Here is a 12435-nt window from a genome sequence, read left to right as displayed (position 1 = left end):
ATAGAGTCAAAGCTGAGGAGCTACTCTCCATGCTGCCACCCTCCCCCACGGACTCCAAGTTGTGGGCGAGGTGGAACGAGGCTCTTAAGTGATGGGTAATGGTCCATTAATGGTCTCAGTAGACCTAAGGGTGGGTAGGGTGCCTGAGGTCTTACTTGTTCCCCATAAGATGGGGGAAAGGCCATGAGTGGGAGGCTAGGTAGTGGACCGTCCAGCCACTTTATTTTATAAGCCCCCAACTTCAAATGTGCTGGCGGGGGGCAGGGGGTCTGTACAATTCAGCCCATTGTCTTTAACTGGAATGGTAATGGTAATGGACTGGATTTTTAAACCAGTTCCGGTTCTGGATCGGAGCATTTCCGGACCTCCATGACATTGCCCGACCAAGATCCCGAGCCGGAGGCATTTTGAAAGAAGCTGGCTTGGAGTCAAAAAGATTGCCCAATGGCGGTCAGTCAGAGTTAATGAAGACCCCCATTCCTGTGCTGAACTGGATTTTCAGTTGGTATTGGAAGCTGCCAGGTTAGCTTGGACCATGTGGTGTGCTTAGGGTGGTGGCCAAGGCACAAACAATCCAGCGAGTGATCCCCTCCAGACCCATAATGCCTATTGGACCATAGCTGCATACAGCTAGCCATCCCCTGGGAGGGCTGCCCTGGTTGCTGTAGCATTAAAAAAACAATCAAATTAACTTACCAGCACCTGTTACTGGCTGTCTGCACCCGCGCGTCCCCACCCTACCCGCCAGCCAGTTGAGCTGCAGACGAATGAGCGCTGCAGGGTTTCCCACTGCCGCTCCAGCTTTGGGAGCGCTGTCCACCATCCCTGATTAGTGAGCCCATTCCCTAGCCTTTCGTTCCCAAGCCTTTGTTCGGAGGGGCATGAATAAAGCATGCCATATGGTGTCAGAGCCCAGAACTGACCCCCCCCCCCCTGTCTGGTTCCCAACCCAATCAAAAATTCAACCCATCCTTTCAGATGATAATCCAGCACGTTCAATTATGAGGGGAGGGAAGAGCAGAGAAATGGCATGAACCAAAATGTGTACATGAAAATGAAATGAAAATCGCTTATTGTCACGAGTAGGTTTCAATGAAGTTACTGTGAAAAGCCCCTAGTCTCCACATTCCGGCGCCTGTCTGGGGAGGCTGGTACGGGAATCGAACCGTGCTGCTGGCCTGCTTGGTCTGCTTTAAAAGCCAGCGATTTAGCCCAGTGAGCTAAACCAGCCCCTACATGTGAAAAAATAGAATCCAATTTGAATTGTATCAAGTTTGTTTATAGGGACACAAAATTAAGAGCACTGTTTCTTCACTTGATTTTGTTAAAGAATTCTTCAATTGCAATATTTCTTTAGTTACTGTACAAGTAGTAATTGATCTCCATGCCTAGAATCCCAATGCACATTTCAGCAGAAGATCTCAGCTTCAGATTCACAATATAAAATCTACCAGGTATTGTCAAGTGGATTTAAGATAGTAGGTATGAAATCCTGGAGGAGTGAGTGAACTTTACTGAATGGTTTGGTTTGTGAATGACCTTGGTGACTGATTCCAGAGAATATGAATTGTTACAACACAGATAGTCAGACCTTGAAGGATTGAACACTGGATCTTAGTCTTAGAAGCTGATATTTACAGAGATACATGTTGCATATCTTGTACCTCCAACCCACAACCACTCTTTCAGTCTGCTCCTGTCCATATGGGTACAAGAGTGTCTGTAATTAATTTCTACCACCTAAATAATTAAACAGCCAATCGATATACAGTTAATGATGATGCTGTGTGTGTGCGGGGGCGGGGCGGGGGTGGTATTACAGTTCACTCAAGCAGTCTGAATCGCAGTGGCAATGTGCACTTTTACACGCATGCTATAGTCTGATGCTTCCCGTAACGGCTAAGGTTATTTATGAAGACCCACCTTCCCAATCTCTGGTTAAATCACCCTCTCAAAGGGGAAAGCAGTCTATAATCACCTGGGACTATGGAGATTTTACCTTTATTTGGTGGTAGAGGCTTCAACATTAGGGCCAGGAGGATGGCCTTCCATACCGTCGTGTTCTCCCTCTCCACCTGTCCATTTCCCCAGGGGTTGTAACTGGTAGTCCTGCTCAAGGCGATGCCTTTACCGAGCAGGTACTGATGCAGTTCGTCGCTCATAAACGAGGAGCCCCGGTCACTGTGGACGTAAGTAGGGAAACCAAACAAGGTGAAGATACTATGTAGGGCCTTAATGGCAGTGGCCATGGTCATGTAGGGGCAAGGGATTGAAAAGGGGAAGCGGGAGTACTCGTCAACGACGTTGAGAAAATACGCATTGCAGTTGGTAGAGGGGAGGGGCCCTTTGAAGTCGATACTGAGGCGCTCGAAGGGCCGGGATGCCTTCACCAGGTGGGCCTTATCTGGTCGATAGAAGTGCAGCTTACATTCCGCGCAGATGTGATAGTCCCTGGTCATGGCCCTGAACTCCTCGGTGGAGTAGGTCAGCTTTCGGAACTTGATGTAGTGAAAAAGCCGGGTGGGAGAGGTCATTGTGGATGGCCCAGAGTCGGTCATCTTGCTCGCTGGCGCATGTTCCACGGGACAGGGCATCTGGAGGCTCATTGAGCTTCCCAGGACGATACATGATATTGTTAATATAGGTGGAGAGTTCGATCCTCCACCTCAAGAATTTATCGTTCTTGATCTTGCCGCGCTGTGCGTTGTCGAACACGAAGGCTACCGACCGCTGGTTGGTGACGTGGGTGAACCTCCTAACAGTGAGGTAGTGCCTCCAGTGCCGTACAGCTTCCACAATGGCGTGAGTTTCTTTTTCGACTGAGGAGTGTCGAATCTCGGAGGCATTGAGGATACGGGAGAAAAAGGCCTGATTAAGGGTAGTGGCGAGGGCGATCTCTGACGCGTCGCTCTCCACCTGGAAGGGGATGGACCCATCCACCACGTGCATCACGGCTTTGGCAATATCTGCCTTGATGCGGCTGAAGGCCTGGCGGGCCTCAGCCGCCAGTGAGGAGGTGGTAGCTTTGTCCGCATGGATGGGGACACACTGGGTCTAATAGGAAATTTTCAAGGCCTTGGGGCAGTGGGAGAGGGGAGTTGCAGGAGGGGGCGCATACTGTCGGGGTCGGGCCCTAGGACTCCGTTTTCCACGACATAGCCGGGGATGGCTAGTTGGGGTGTGCGGAAAACGCATTTCTCCTTGTTATAAGTGAGGTTGAGGGCTTGGGCGGTTTGGAGAAACTTCTGAAGATTGGTGTCGTGGTACTGCTGGTCGTGGCCGCAGATGGTGACATTGTCCAAGTAGGGAAATGTGGCCTGCAGCCCATACTGGTCCACCATTCAGTCCATCGTTCTTTGGAAGACCGAGACCCCATTGGTGACGCCGAAGGGGACCCGGAGGAAGTGGAAGAGGTGGCCGTCTGCTCAAAGGCCGTGTAATGAAGGTGCTTGGGAGCTGGTGGTATGCGGACTTCAGATCTACCGTGGAGAACACCCAGTCGTGTGCAATCTGATTCACCATGTCCGCTATCTGGGGGAGGGGGTACGAATCGAGGTGCATGTACCGGTTTATGGTTTGGCTGCAATCTACAACCATCCGGTTCTTTTACCCGGTCATGACAACCAACACTTGGGCTCTCCAGGGGCTATTACTGGCCTCAATGATCCCTTCCCTCAAGAGCCGCTGGACCTCGGACTTGATAAAAATCCTGTCCTGGATACTGTACCGCCTGCTCCTGGTGGCAACGGGTTTACAGTCGGCGGTGAGGTTCGCGAAGAACAGGGGAGGGTCGACCTTCAGGGTCACGAGGTTACATATGATGAGGTTGGGGTCGGGGCCCGTCGAACTTCAGGATTAGACTCCTGAGGTTGCACTGGAAGTCCAGTCCCAACAGGAGAGGAGCGCTGAGATCGGGGAGTACATAAAGTTTAAAATTTGCGTACTCGGCTCCTTGTATCGCGAGGTTCGTGACACAGTACCCCTGAATCTGCATTGAATGCGATCCGGAAGTGAGGGAAATTGTTTGAAATGCGGGGGAGATTTGGAGAGAACAGCGCCTTACCGTGTCTGGGTGAACGAAGCTCTCCGTGCTCCCGGAGTCAAACAGGCAGGACATTTTGTGCCCATTGACCCGGACGGTTATCATGGAGTTCCTGAGGTGCTTTGGGCGTGACTGGTCTTGGGTGACTGCGCCAAGTTGCGGGTAGCCGGCGTGGCCAGAGGTGGTGGGGTGGTCCCAAGATGGCTGCCCCGTTGGTCGCACGTGTCGGGCGGCGTTGAGCATGGCGGGCAAGATGGCGGCCCCCTTCGGTCGCACGTGTCAGGCAGCGATGAAGATGGTGGCCAAGATGGCGGCCCCCATGAGTCGCACATGGTGGGCCGCGTGGGGGACGGCAGCCAAGATGGCGACCCCCGTGAGTCGCATGTGTTGTGTAGAGTCTGAGATGGCTGCCCCCACGGACAACATGAGCCGAATGACGCATCCAAAGGGGGCGGAGCCGGCAGGCACGCAGCCACGCTGCGGGGTTTGCGGGCCTGTGAGTCTGAGAGTCGGGCCTGTGGTTTAGAGGACTTGGACCTGGCCAGGCAAACTTTGGCAAAGTGTCCTTTCTTGCCACAGTCGCTACAGGTCACCTTCCGAGCCGGGCAATGCTGCCTGGGGTGCTGGTGCTGGCCGCAGAAATAGCAGGGTAGCCCCCCGGGTTGGGCGGGCATCCGCGCGGCACAGGCCTGGGGTACTCTCTGGTCAGGTGTCCACGAGGGGGTCGCGTGGTCGGAGACGAAAGCGTTGAGGCTCTGAAATGTTCCTTCTAGGGAGGTGGCTAGTTTTGCCGTCTCTTTTAGGTCGAGGGCGCCCTTCTCGAGCAGGCGCTGTTTGACGTAGTTGGACCAGACTCCAGCCACATAGGCGTCCCGGATGGCGAGTTCCATGTGTTGTAAGGCCGTGACGGCCTTGTAGTTGCAGCTTCGCGCGAGTACTTTCAGGTTGTGTCGGTGCTCCTCTAGCAATTCCCTGGGGCATTGGCGGCGAGTGGTGAGGAGATGCCGCGCGAACACTTGGTTCACCGGCCTCACGTATTGCCGCTTCAGGATCGCGACCATGTCTGTGGTCGCTTCCTCGATTTGCACGGCGATTCGATGGCTCACCTGGGTTTGGAGGAGGCTCAGCTTCTGTTCGGCGGTGACGGAGGGCGAGGAGGAGGCGGCGAGGTAGGCCTCAAAGCAGCAGAGCCAGTGCGAAAAAAATCCCTGTGGCTTCAGCGGCCTGTGGGTCGAGTTCCAGTCGGACAGGTTTGAGGGCTGCTTCCATCGCGATGTTGTAGCTGATTAAAATGATGCAACCATCAATTCACACGACACGGACAGTTGAAGTGAACAGTGGCTTTAATCAGCTAGAACTGTGCCTGCCTGCGACTGCTCTGCACTGAGAGCCGCCTGCAGGGCAGCAACTCTATATACCTCCCCCAAGGGGGCGGAGCCCACAAGGGCACCAACATGATGCAATGCAGTGTAATACAATACAATGGTCCATAGGTGGAGCCCACAAGGGTAACAACATAGTACAATGCAATACAGTGGTGAATGGCTGTCATAATACATTCACCACACCAAGAACATGTGTCCTTCAACTAGTTCCACATAATCGACATGAATTACTTACCTCCTCACTATATGTCCACATTTGATGGTTGTAATGGCAGATACTTCAATTTCTGATGGCATTTCGATTCAGATATGAGTGATACTGCAGTGCCTGTATCCACTTCCATTTTAATAGAATTTGGACAGACCCAAAATCGTTGCTGGTCTCTTTGTCCTGCTAGAACGCTGAGCTTAAATTCCTTCAGCTTGCTTGACACTTTGGTACTCAGTGAGTCTTCAATTGGATCACTTAACTGGTAAGCTCATTCTGTAGACTTTACAGTGTTTTCTTTTGTGCTGAGGAACGTTGGTGTGATGAACATGCCTTGGCAATGTGACCAACTTAACCACAGGTTTTGCATTTTTTCTCCTTGCTCCAGCCATATGTCCCACTTGAATGCAATGATGACATGGTTGGTTCTTGGTGGGCCTGCTTCTCCCAGACCCCATCTTCTGGACTTCAGCTCGGACCTCAATCAGCGAAGTTTGCTTGCAGCAAGTTTCATAGATGTTGAAATTTCTGTAGCAGATTTTAGGGCTAATGTACTTTCAGTCAACAATTTCCTTTCAATGGCTTCATTCCTGAAGCCACAAACTAAGCGGTTATGAAGTGTATCATCCAAAGTCTGCCCAAATTTGCAGTACCTTGCTGTATTCGCAGTGAAATATCAAATTGTGAAATGGTTTCCCCTTCCTCCTGTACACGAGGGGGAAAGTGGAATCTTTTAGCTATTAATAGTGGACGGGGAGAGAAATGTCCTTGCAAGATTTATCATTAACTCATCATATAACCTATCTCCAGGTTTAGCTGGGTGTACTAAATTCTGTAGTAATATGAAAGGTTTCCACCCAATTGTGCTAAGAAGGGTCAAGGTCTTGCAGGTCTGCTGGTGTTTGATTGGCTTCAAGGAACAACTGGAACCTTTCCTCATAAAAGTTCCATATTTCCTCCCCTCATCAAACACATTCATTTCTTCCCGTCATTTTGGATGGCAGCTCTCTGATCTTTGCTGCTCATCCTTCAGCCTGCGTTCCCTGCCGTTTATTTTCTATCTGTTTAAAGCAGATAAACTTCCAGCGCACAATCAGACTAGTTGTTTCAGTGCCTCGCTATGGATTTGCGGGCAGTTGGTTGCAGAGTCGGCAGCCCTGTAGGTTCGCAATCCCGTGGCCCGTTTCAGTGCCATGCGCGTGGTCTCCGCAGCTCTACCCATTGCAAAAGATAAGGGTACTGAAAACACAAATCCTCCATTTGAAGTAAACCCTCAGTAATTTGCAGTCGCCTGATAGCTTTTTTAAAAAAAAACTCTTTTACTTGCACTAGCAGCTGTCCCGATCGATCGGATGATTCGTCGATGCCCCGCTACAAGCTGTATGGTGTCCAAGTATTTACTTGAGTTGTTTTTACTTGCCACAATGATGATTTCGCAATGGAAGTCAATGATATTTCTCCCGACCTCACTCCCGGTGGTAAATGGGCCCAGATCTCCGTCAATGGGCCTCACGGTAGCATGGTGGTTAGCATCAATGCTTCACAGCTCCAGGGTCCCAGGTTCGATTCCCGGCTGGGTCACTGTCTGTGTGGAGTCTGCACGTCCTCCCCGTGTGTGCGTGGGTTTCCTCCGGGTGCTCCGGTTTCCTCCCACAGTCCAAAGATGTGCAGGTTAGGTGGATTGGCCATGCTAAATTGCCCGTAGTGTAAGGTTAATGGGGGGATTGTTGGGTTACGGGTATACGGGTTACGTGGGTTTAAGTAGGGTGATCATTGCTCGGCACAACATCGAGGGCCGAAGGGCCTGTTCTGTGCTGTACTGTTCTATTCTATAATGAATCTTTCTTCTGGTTCGCAAAATCATTGTCGTTGTTTTTCTCCCTTTTTTTTGTTTTTTGGCCCAGATCTCATCGCCAGTTTCTCTTTTGTTATATTCTTGTTTGTAGCCCCAAAGAGAGAGAATCAGAGCTAGCACAGGTCGGGTTTGTACAATGTAGTGCAAGGGGTTTATTTACAATATGCTGCTCAAACCGCGTACAATGGTGAACTCCACAAAATCCCGCAAAATGCTCCAATGACTTCATTGCATAACACGTGACATTACACCAGCCAATGGTGTTACTCTGATACCTAACATCCACTTTTCCCCACTGCTAAGACCTCCTCAGAGTTGGGGTGCCCCCCCCCCCCCCCCCCCCCCCCAGAGTTGGGGTGCCCCCCCCCCTGCAAGGCGTTGGTGCTCCGAGTATCGCTTTTTCCCTGGCCCTACCACAGACACTGCAATCACCCCCTTCTCAAACTCCCCCGGGTGTTCCCTATCCTCCCACCCCTGGGACCCCCGGGACTTATTATTCCTAAGGTTGTGGGACTTAGTCCCTGCCAGAATGCTGCAATACCACTTCTGGCCACTGCAGAGCTGATCCTGGCCGGGTTGAAGAGCTGTCATAGAACATACAGTGCAGCGAGGCTATTCGGCCCATCAAGTATGCACCGACCCACTTAAGCCCTCACTTCAACCCTATGCCCTTAACCCAATAACCCCTCCTAACTGACACTAAGGGCAATTTTGCATGGCCAATCCACCTAACCTGCATGTCTTTGGACTGTGGGAGGAAACTGAAGCACCCGGAGGAAACCCACGCAGACACGGGGAGAATATGCAGACTCCGCACAGACAGTGACCCAGTAGAGAATCAAACCTGGGACCCTGGCGCTGTGAAGGCACAGTGCTAACCACTTTGCTGCCGTGCTGCCCAATCTGACTGGCTGACAGCTCTCACGGGCGGGAGTTCCTTCCCAGAGTGGATGGAACTCCTGCCCACTGCCACTCAACGCTCAATTGTGATATTTTTCCTTTGTCTTCCAGCTTGTTTCAGCATTATAGCGAGATGGAGGGTTTTTGATCCCCAGTTGCCACCATGTTTGGATGGTGATGGTTACAGAACAGCATCTCTTAAATAAGTCTTCACTGTATTCAGTATGTTAACTGTAAGTCTTTATCAGCAAGTAGAACTATTTACACATGTACAATAAAGGTACAGGTTAGGGATTATCTCCATGTTTACCCATCTCTGCTCAACACCACACGTATTTACAATAGCAACTTGCATTGATATAGCACCTTTATCATTGTAAACCATTCCAAGGAGGTTCATAAGAGCATTATCAAACATGTTTTGACAACAAGCCACTTGAGATATTAAGGCAGGAGGAAGGAGAAGTTGAAGGACAGAGTGGTTAATGAAAGAGTTGTTGAGCTTCAGGTTTGAACAGCTCAAGACAAGCCCACTGATGGTGGAGCGATACCAATGATATGCAGGAGGCCAGAATTGGAGGTGCCCACTTGTATGGTTGGAGGAGGTTACAACAGGGCTAAGACCGTGGAGGAATTTGAAAACAGGGATGAGAGTTTTTAAAATTAAGAAGTTGATTAAAAAAAGTAAATATTTCAACTCAATTTGTCAGCAACATTGATGAAAGGACTTATTGCCCCTAAAGTATTAACCAAGTAGTTTCAAATGGCACATGGAGGACTTTCCTATCTAAAATGAATATATGTTGCCAATCTTAAGTTCCAAAATTTAATTGTACGTTTTACTTTTTGCAGAAAGTTATTGTTTTGTTCCTGCAATTGGTAAGATCATAAATCAGTGCATTATGATATAAATTCCATAATTAAGGTAGAAGGAACCCTGTTCTTTATCAGTCAGCGTAATGCTAACAGTGTTAATTGAAGTAGAAATATGTTCCACTCTTCAACATTGACATCTCTCATCTTGATGGCCCAAATTGTTCCTTCACAGACTCACAGTTTATACATTTTAGGATGTTTTGTTAATGTTTAAGGGAAACATATGTTTGTGCAACCCTATTGCAATTTTAGATTTTCAATTGCATTATAATTGCACTATATCATTGTCTCATTTGATTTCCTGAGTTTTTGACACTCTTCCCTGAGTCAGAATGTTGTGGGTTTACATTACAATCCAATGCAAGAACTGAACAAATAACCTAAGCGAATACTTCAATGCAGCACTGCAGAGGGAGTGTTGTATTACCAGAGGAGCAACCTTTGACATGCGTAATCAACCTGTGACTTCTCTTTCGATCTTCAGGTGATTGTACAAGGTCGCATGACACTATTCCCAAACAGAACATGGAATCTTCCCAGAATCCTGGCCTGCATTCCTCTCTCACCACAACCAGGGTCAGTTTCTCAAATATGCAAAAGAAAACCTGCCTTCACTTGCCCAATGGGCAAGACTGCCTGCTGGAAACACACATTTAGAAAATTAAGCTTACAAAATGGTCATTGATCTTGTCTGTTCACTGTTTCTGTGTGCAAATTGGTTGCCATGTTTGCCTCCATAATAGGCACTTTGGTTGAAAACTAATAAACCCGATGTAAAATGTGCAGTTTGTTCCCACTTGTCTAATTATAGCTTTCAATTAGATACTCCTATTCCATAATTACTTCATTTTCAATTGTATTGACCTTTTACTCTGACACCTTAATTGGAGAAATTTACCTTTGTTTCATGCATTCAAAATTACATTCTTGTAGGTTACATGATCACATCACTTCATAATTAGACTATGCGCGGTGAAAATTTAATTTGGACGATTGAGGCTAATTGGTACAAAATTAAATTGTTGTCATGTCTCCCCCTCTCCTACCTGAAACTTGCTTGTTAATAGCCATCAACATCTCTGATTTGTATAATTTAACAGAATTTTGCATTTACGCTGTAATACAATATTGAAAAGCCTGAATTTCTAAAATGGAATTCATCAGGCGAAGAAAGCACAACTATTGCAATGAGCCTTTTATTTTAAGTGCATCTACACACGCACACAGACATATTTTTCCCTTTGGGGAGTAATGGGGAAAGGATTTCCAAGATGATTATCAGCCTATTGAACTATGCTATGAATGTTCCTTCTGCGGCCAACAAGTCCTGGCGGTGGTCCTTGAATACAGAGCATCTGTCTCAGAGGGTCACAACCACGGTGCCACAGGACCTCAGTGCGCCTTCTAAAACCAAGGGGTATATAATGCTATATGGATCAAGTTTCGCCATTTTGCTTATTGACACGCATATGTTAATATGGAGTACAAGCATTACAATGGCAATTTTTTTTTCTAGTCATTAATTTGAAGGAACAGATCCAAAACCTCTTATTAAACTTCTCACCTCTAGATGAAAATTGGCACGTTTGTGCAACAGGCTTTCGTGTTAGGAATTCAGGTTCAGAGAAAAGTGGAAGTGATTGGTAGCCAACTGGATTTTGCAACTGTTTATTGTCTGGATTGTGCTGAGTCTTAATCAGGCACATAGATCTCTATCCTGAATTCCTGAACTGTGATTATGCCAGAGGTATTGATCCACAACATTTACTTTTCAAGATATTTTATGAAAGAAATGAGAATTAAGTACAAATAATCAAAAGTAACGGGCAGACAAAGATTAATTTCTACATCTCATGATTTCTATTTCTCCCAAATTTTAGGTGCCGTGAACTGAAATGTTCTGAGATGAATCTGAGATCCACAGCGATAGTGAACATTATCCCCACATTGGAATGATAAAATAAGTTCTCATTGGAGATCAGTTAACCACAGAAAGCAACTGTCATCAGGTAATGCATGAAGGGAAAATGAATCGACACTTCAAAATTAGATTTGTGTTAGTGGAATATTCTCAGAAAATGGATTGTGCACGACTAGAAAATTAACAAGATTCAGAATATGGAAAGTTCACTCTCTCAGGAAAATAACTTTGACATATGCTCAAGACTCTCTGTTTCAAATTCTTTTCACTGCTGAAGAATAAATTTAAAATTGAATTTGTTATCAGGAAAACTGCTGTAAGTGTGGTGAAAGATTTTGTCAGGATTATCTTCTATTGGTATTAATCTTGCAATCCCCTTCCCCACTTTTTGAGAGTGTTGCCAGATGCAACCTAAGGTGTTGATCGTATGGATTTGGACAATGCCGCTGGTGCCAGGGCTCTTCAACTGCCCTGACACTTTGTGCAATGATTAATGGACTTAAGTCGATAACTTGATAAAAAAATATACAAGTAAGCATAGGGTAAGCATTACCCAATTTTGGGTGCAGGAGTAAAGGTTTGCACGTCCTTATGGAAGAGTGGGCAGATTTTCAGATCTGTGGAGAGTGGCACAGGGAAAGACTTTAAGGATGGCGAACATGGGGGGATTTTACAGGAGCGATCTACCTGAATGGGGACAGAGACCTGTAGTGCGAGATTATCCGGGTGTTTCCCAGTGCTCAGAGCACCAAGAAACACCCCACTATCAAATGCCTATCCGGGTAGTTCTGGGGTCTCAGCGGGGAACTCCCCGATGAGGTTGCACTTCGCCCCATTTTTTGCAATGAGGAACTCTGCTCGCCAGTACTCCTCCTCAATGCAGCGAGAGACTCCCCAATCTCTTGAGCCCCCGAACCCCCTCATGCCCCACTCACATGAAGGGGGACCCAACCCACCCCCGCACAAGGTACCCTCAGGCCCGATCATAGCCATGCAAATAATGCCAGCTTGAAACCTTGGCAGTGCCAGCCTGGCACCCTGGAAGTGCCTCTGCCTGGGCACCTTGGAAGTTCCAGGCTGGCACTACTAGGGTGACAGATTGGTAATGCAAGGGTGCCCAGGTTGTACCAACAGTGCTCGGGTTCCACCCTGCCCAGAGCGTAAGCACCTGAGGGCCTCCAATCCCCTGGGAGACCCACAAGTGCCCTTCCGACTGGTTCCTGTTTGGGGAGGCCAATACTGAACGGC

General features: G+C 48.0%; 1 protein-coding gene across 1 annotated transcript in view; it reads left to right on the top strand.

Annotated features, from left to right (window-relative positions):
- Window positions 1-12435, top strand: part of LOC119973327 (potassium voltage-gated channel subfamily A member 1-like) — a 284640-nt gene that overhangs the window by 122831 nt on the left and 149374 nt on the right. Inside the window, exons 7-8 of the mRNA XM_038811203.1 lie at window positions 9751-9842; window positions 11147-11275. The gene's annotated coding sequence lies outside the window, so the exon portion shown is untranslated. The remainder of the gene's footprint in view (window positions 1-9750; window positions 9843-11146; window positions 11276-12435) is intronic.

The sequence above is a fragment of the Scyliorhinus canicula genome, chromosome 11 (genome assembly GCF_902713615.1).
Source record: "Scyliorhinus canicula chromosome 11, sScyCan1.1, whole genome shotgun sequence".
Classification (NCBI taxonomy): Eukaryota; Metazoa; Chordata; class Chondrichthyes; order Carcharhiniformes; family Scyliorhinidae; genus Scyliorhinus; species Scyliorhinus canicula.
The sequence above is the reverse complement of the archived record's forward strand: the minus strand, read 5'-3'. Positions and strand labels throughout refer to the sequence as shown.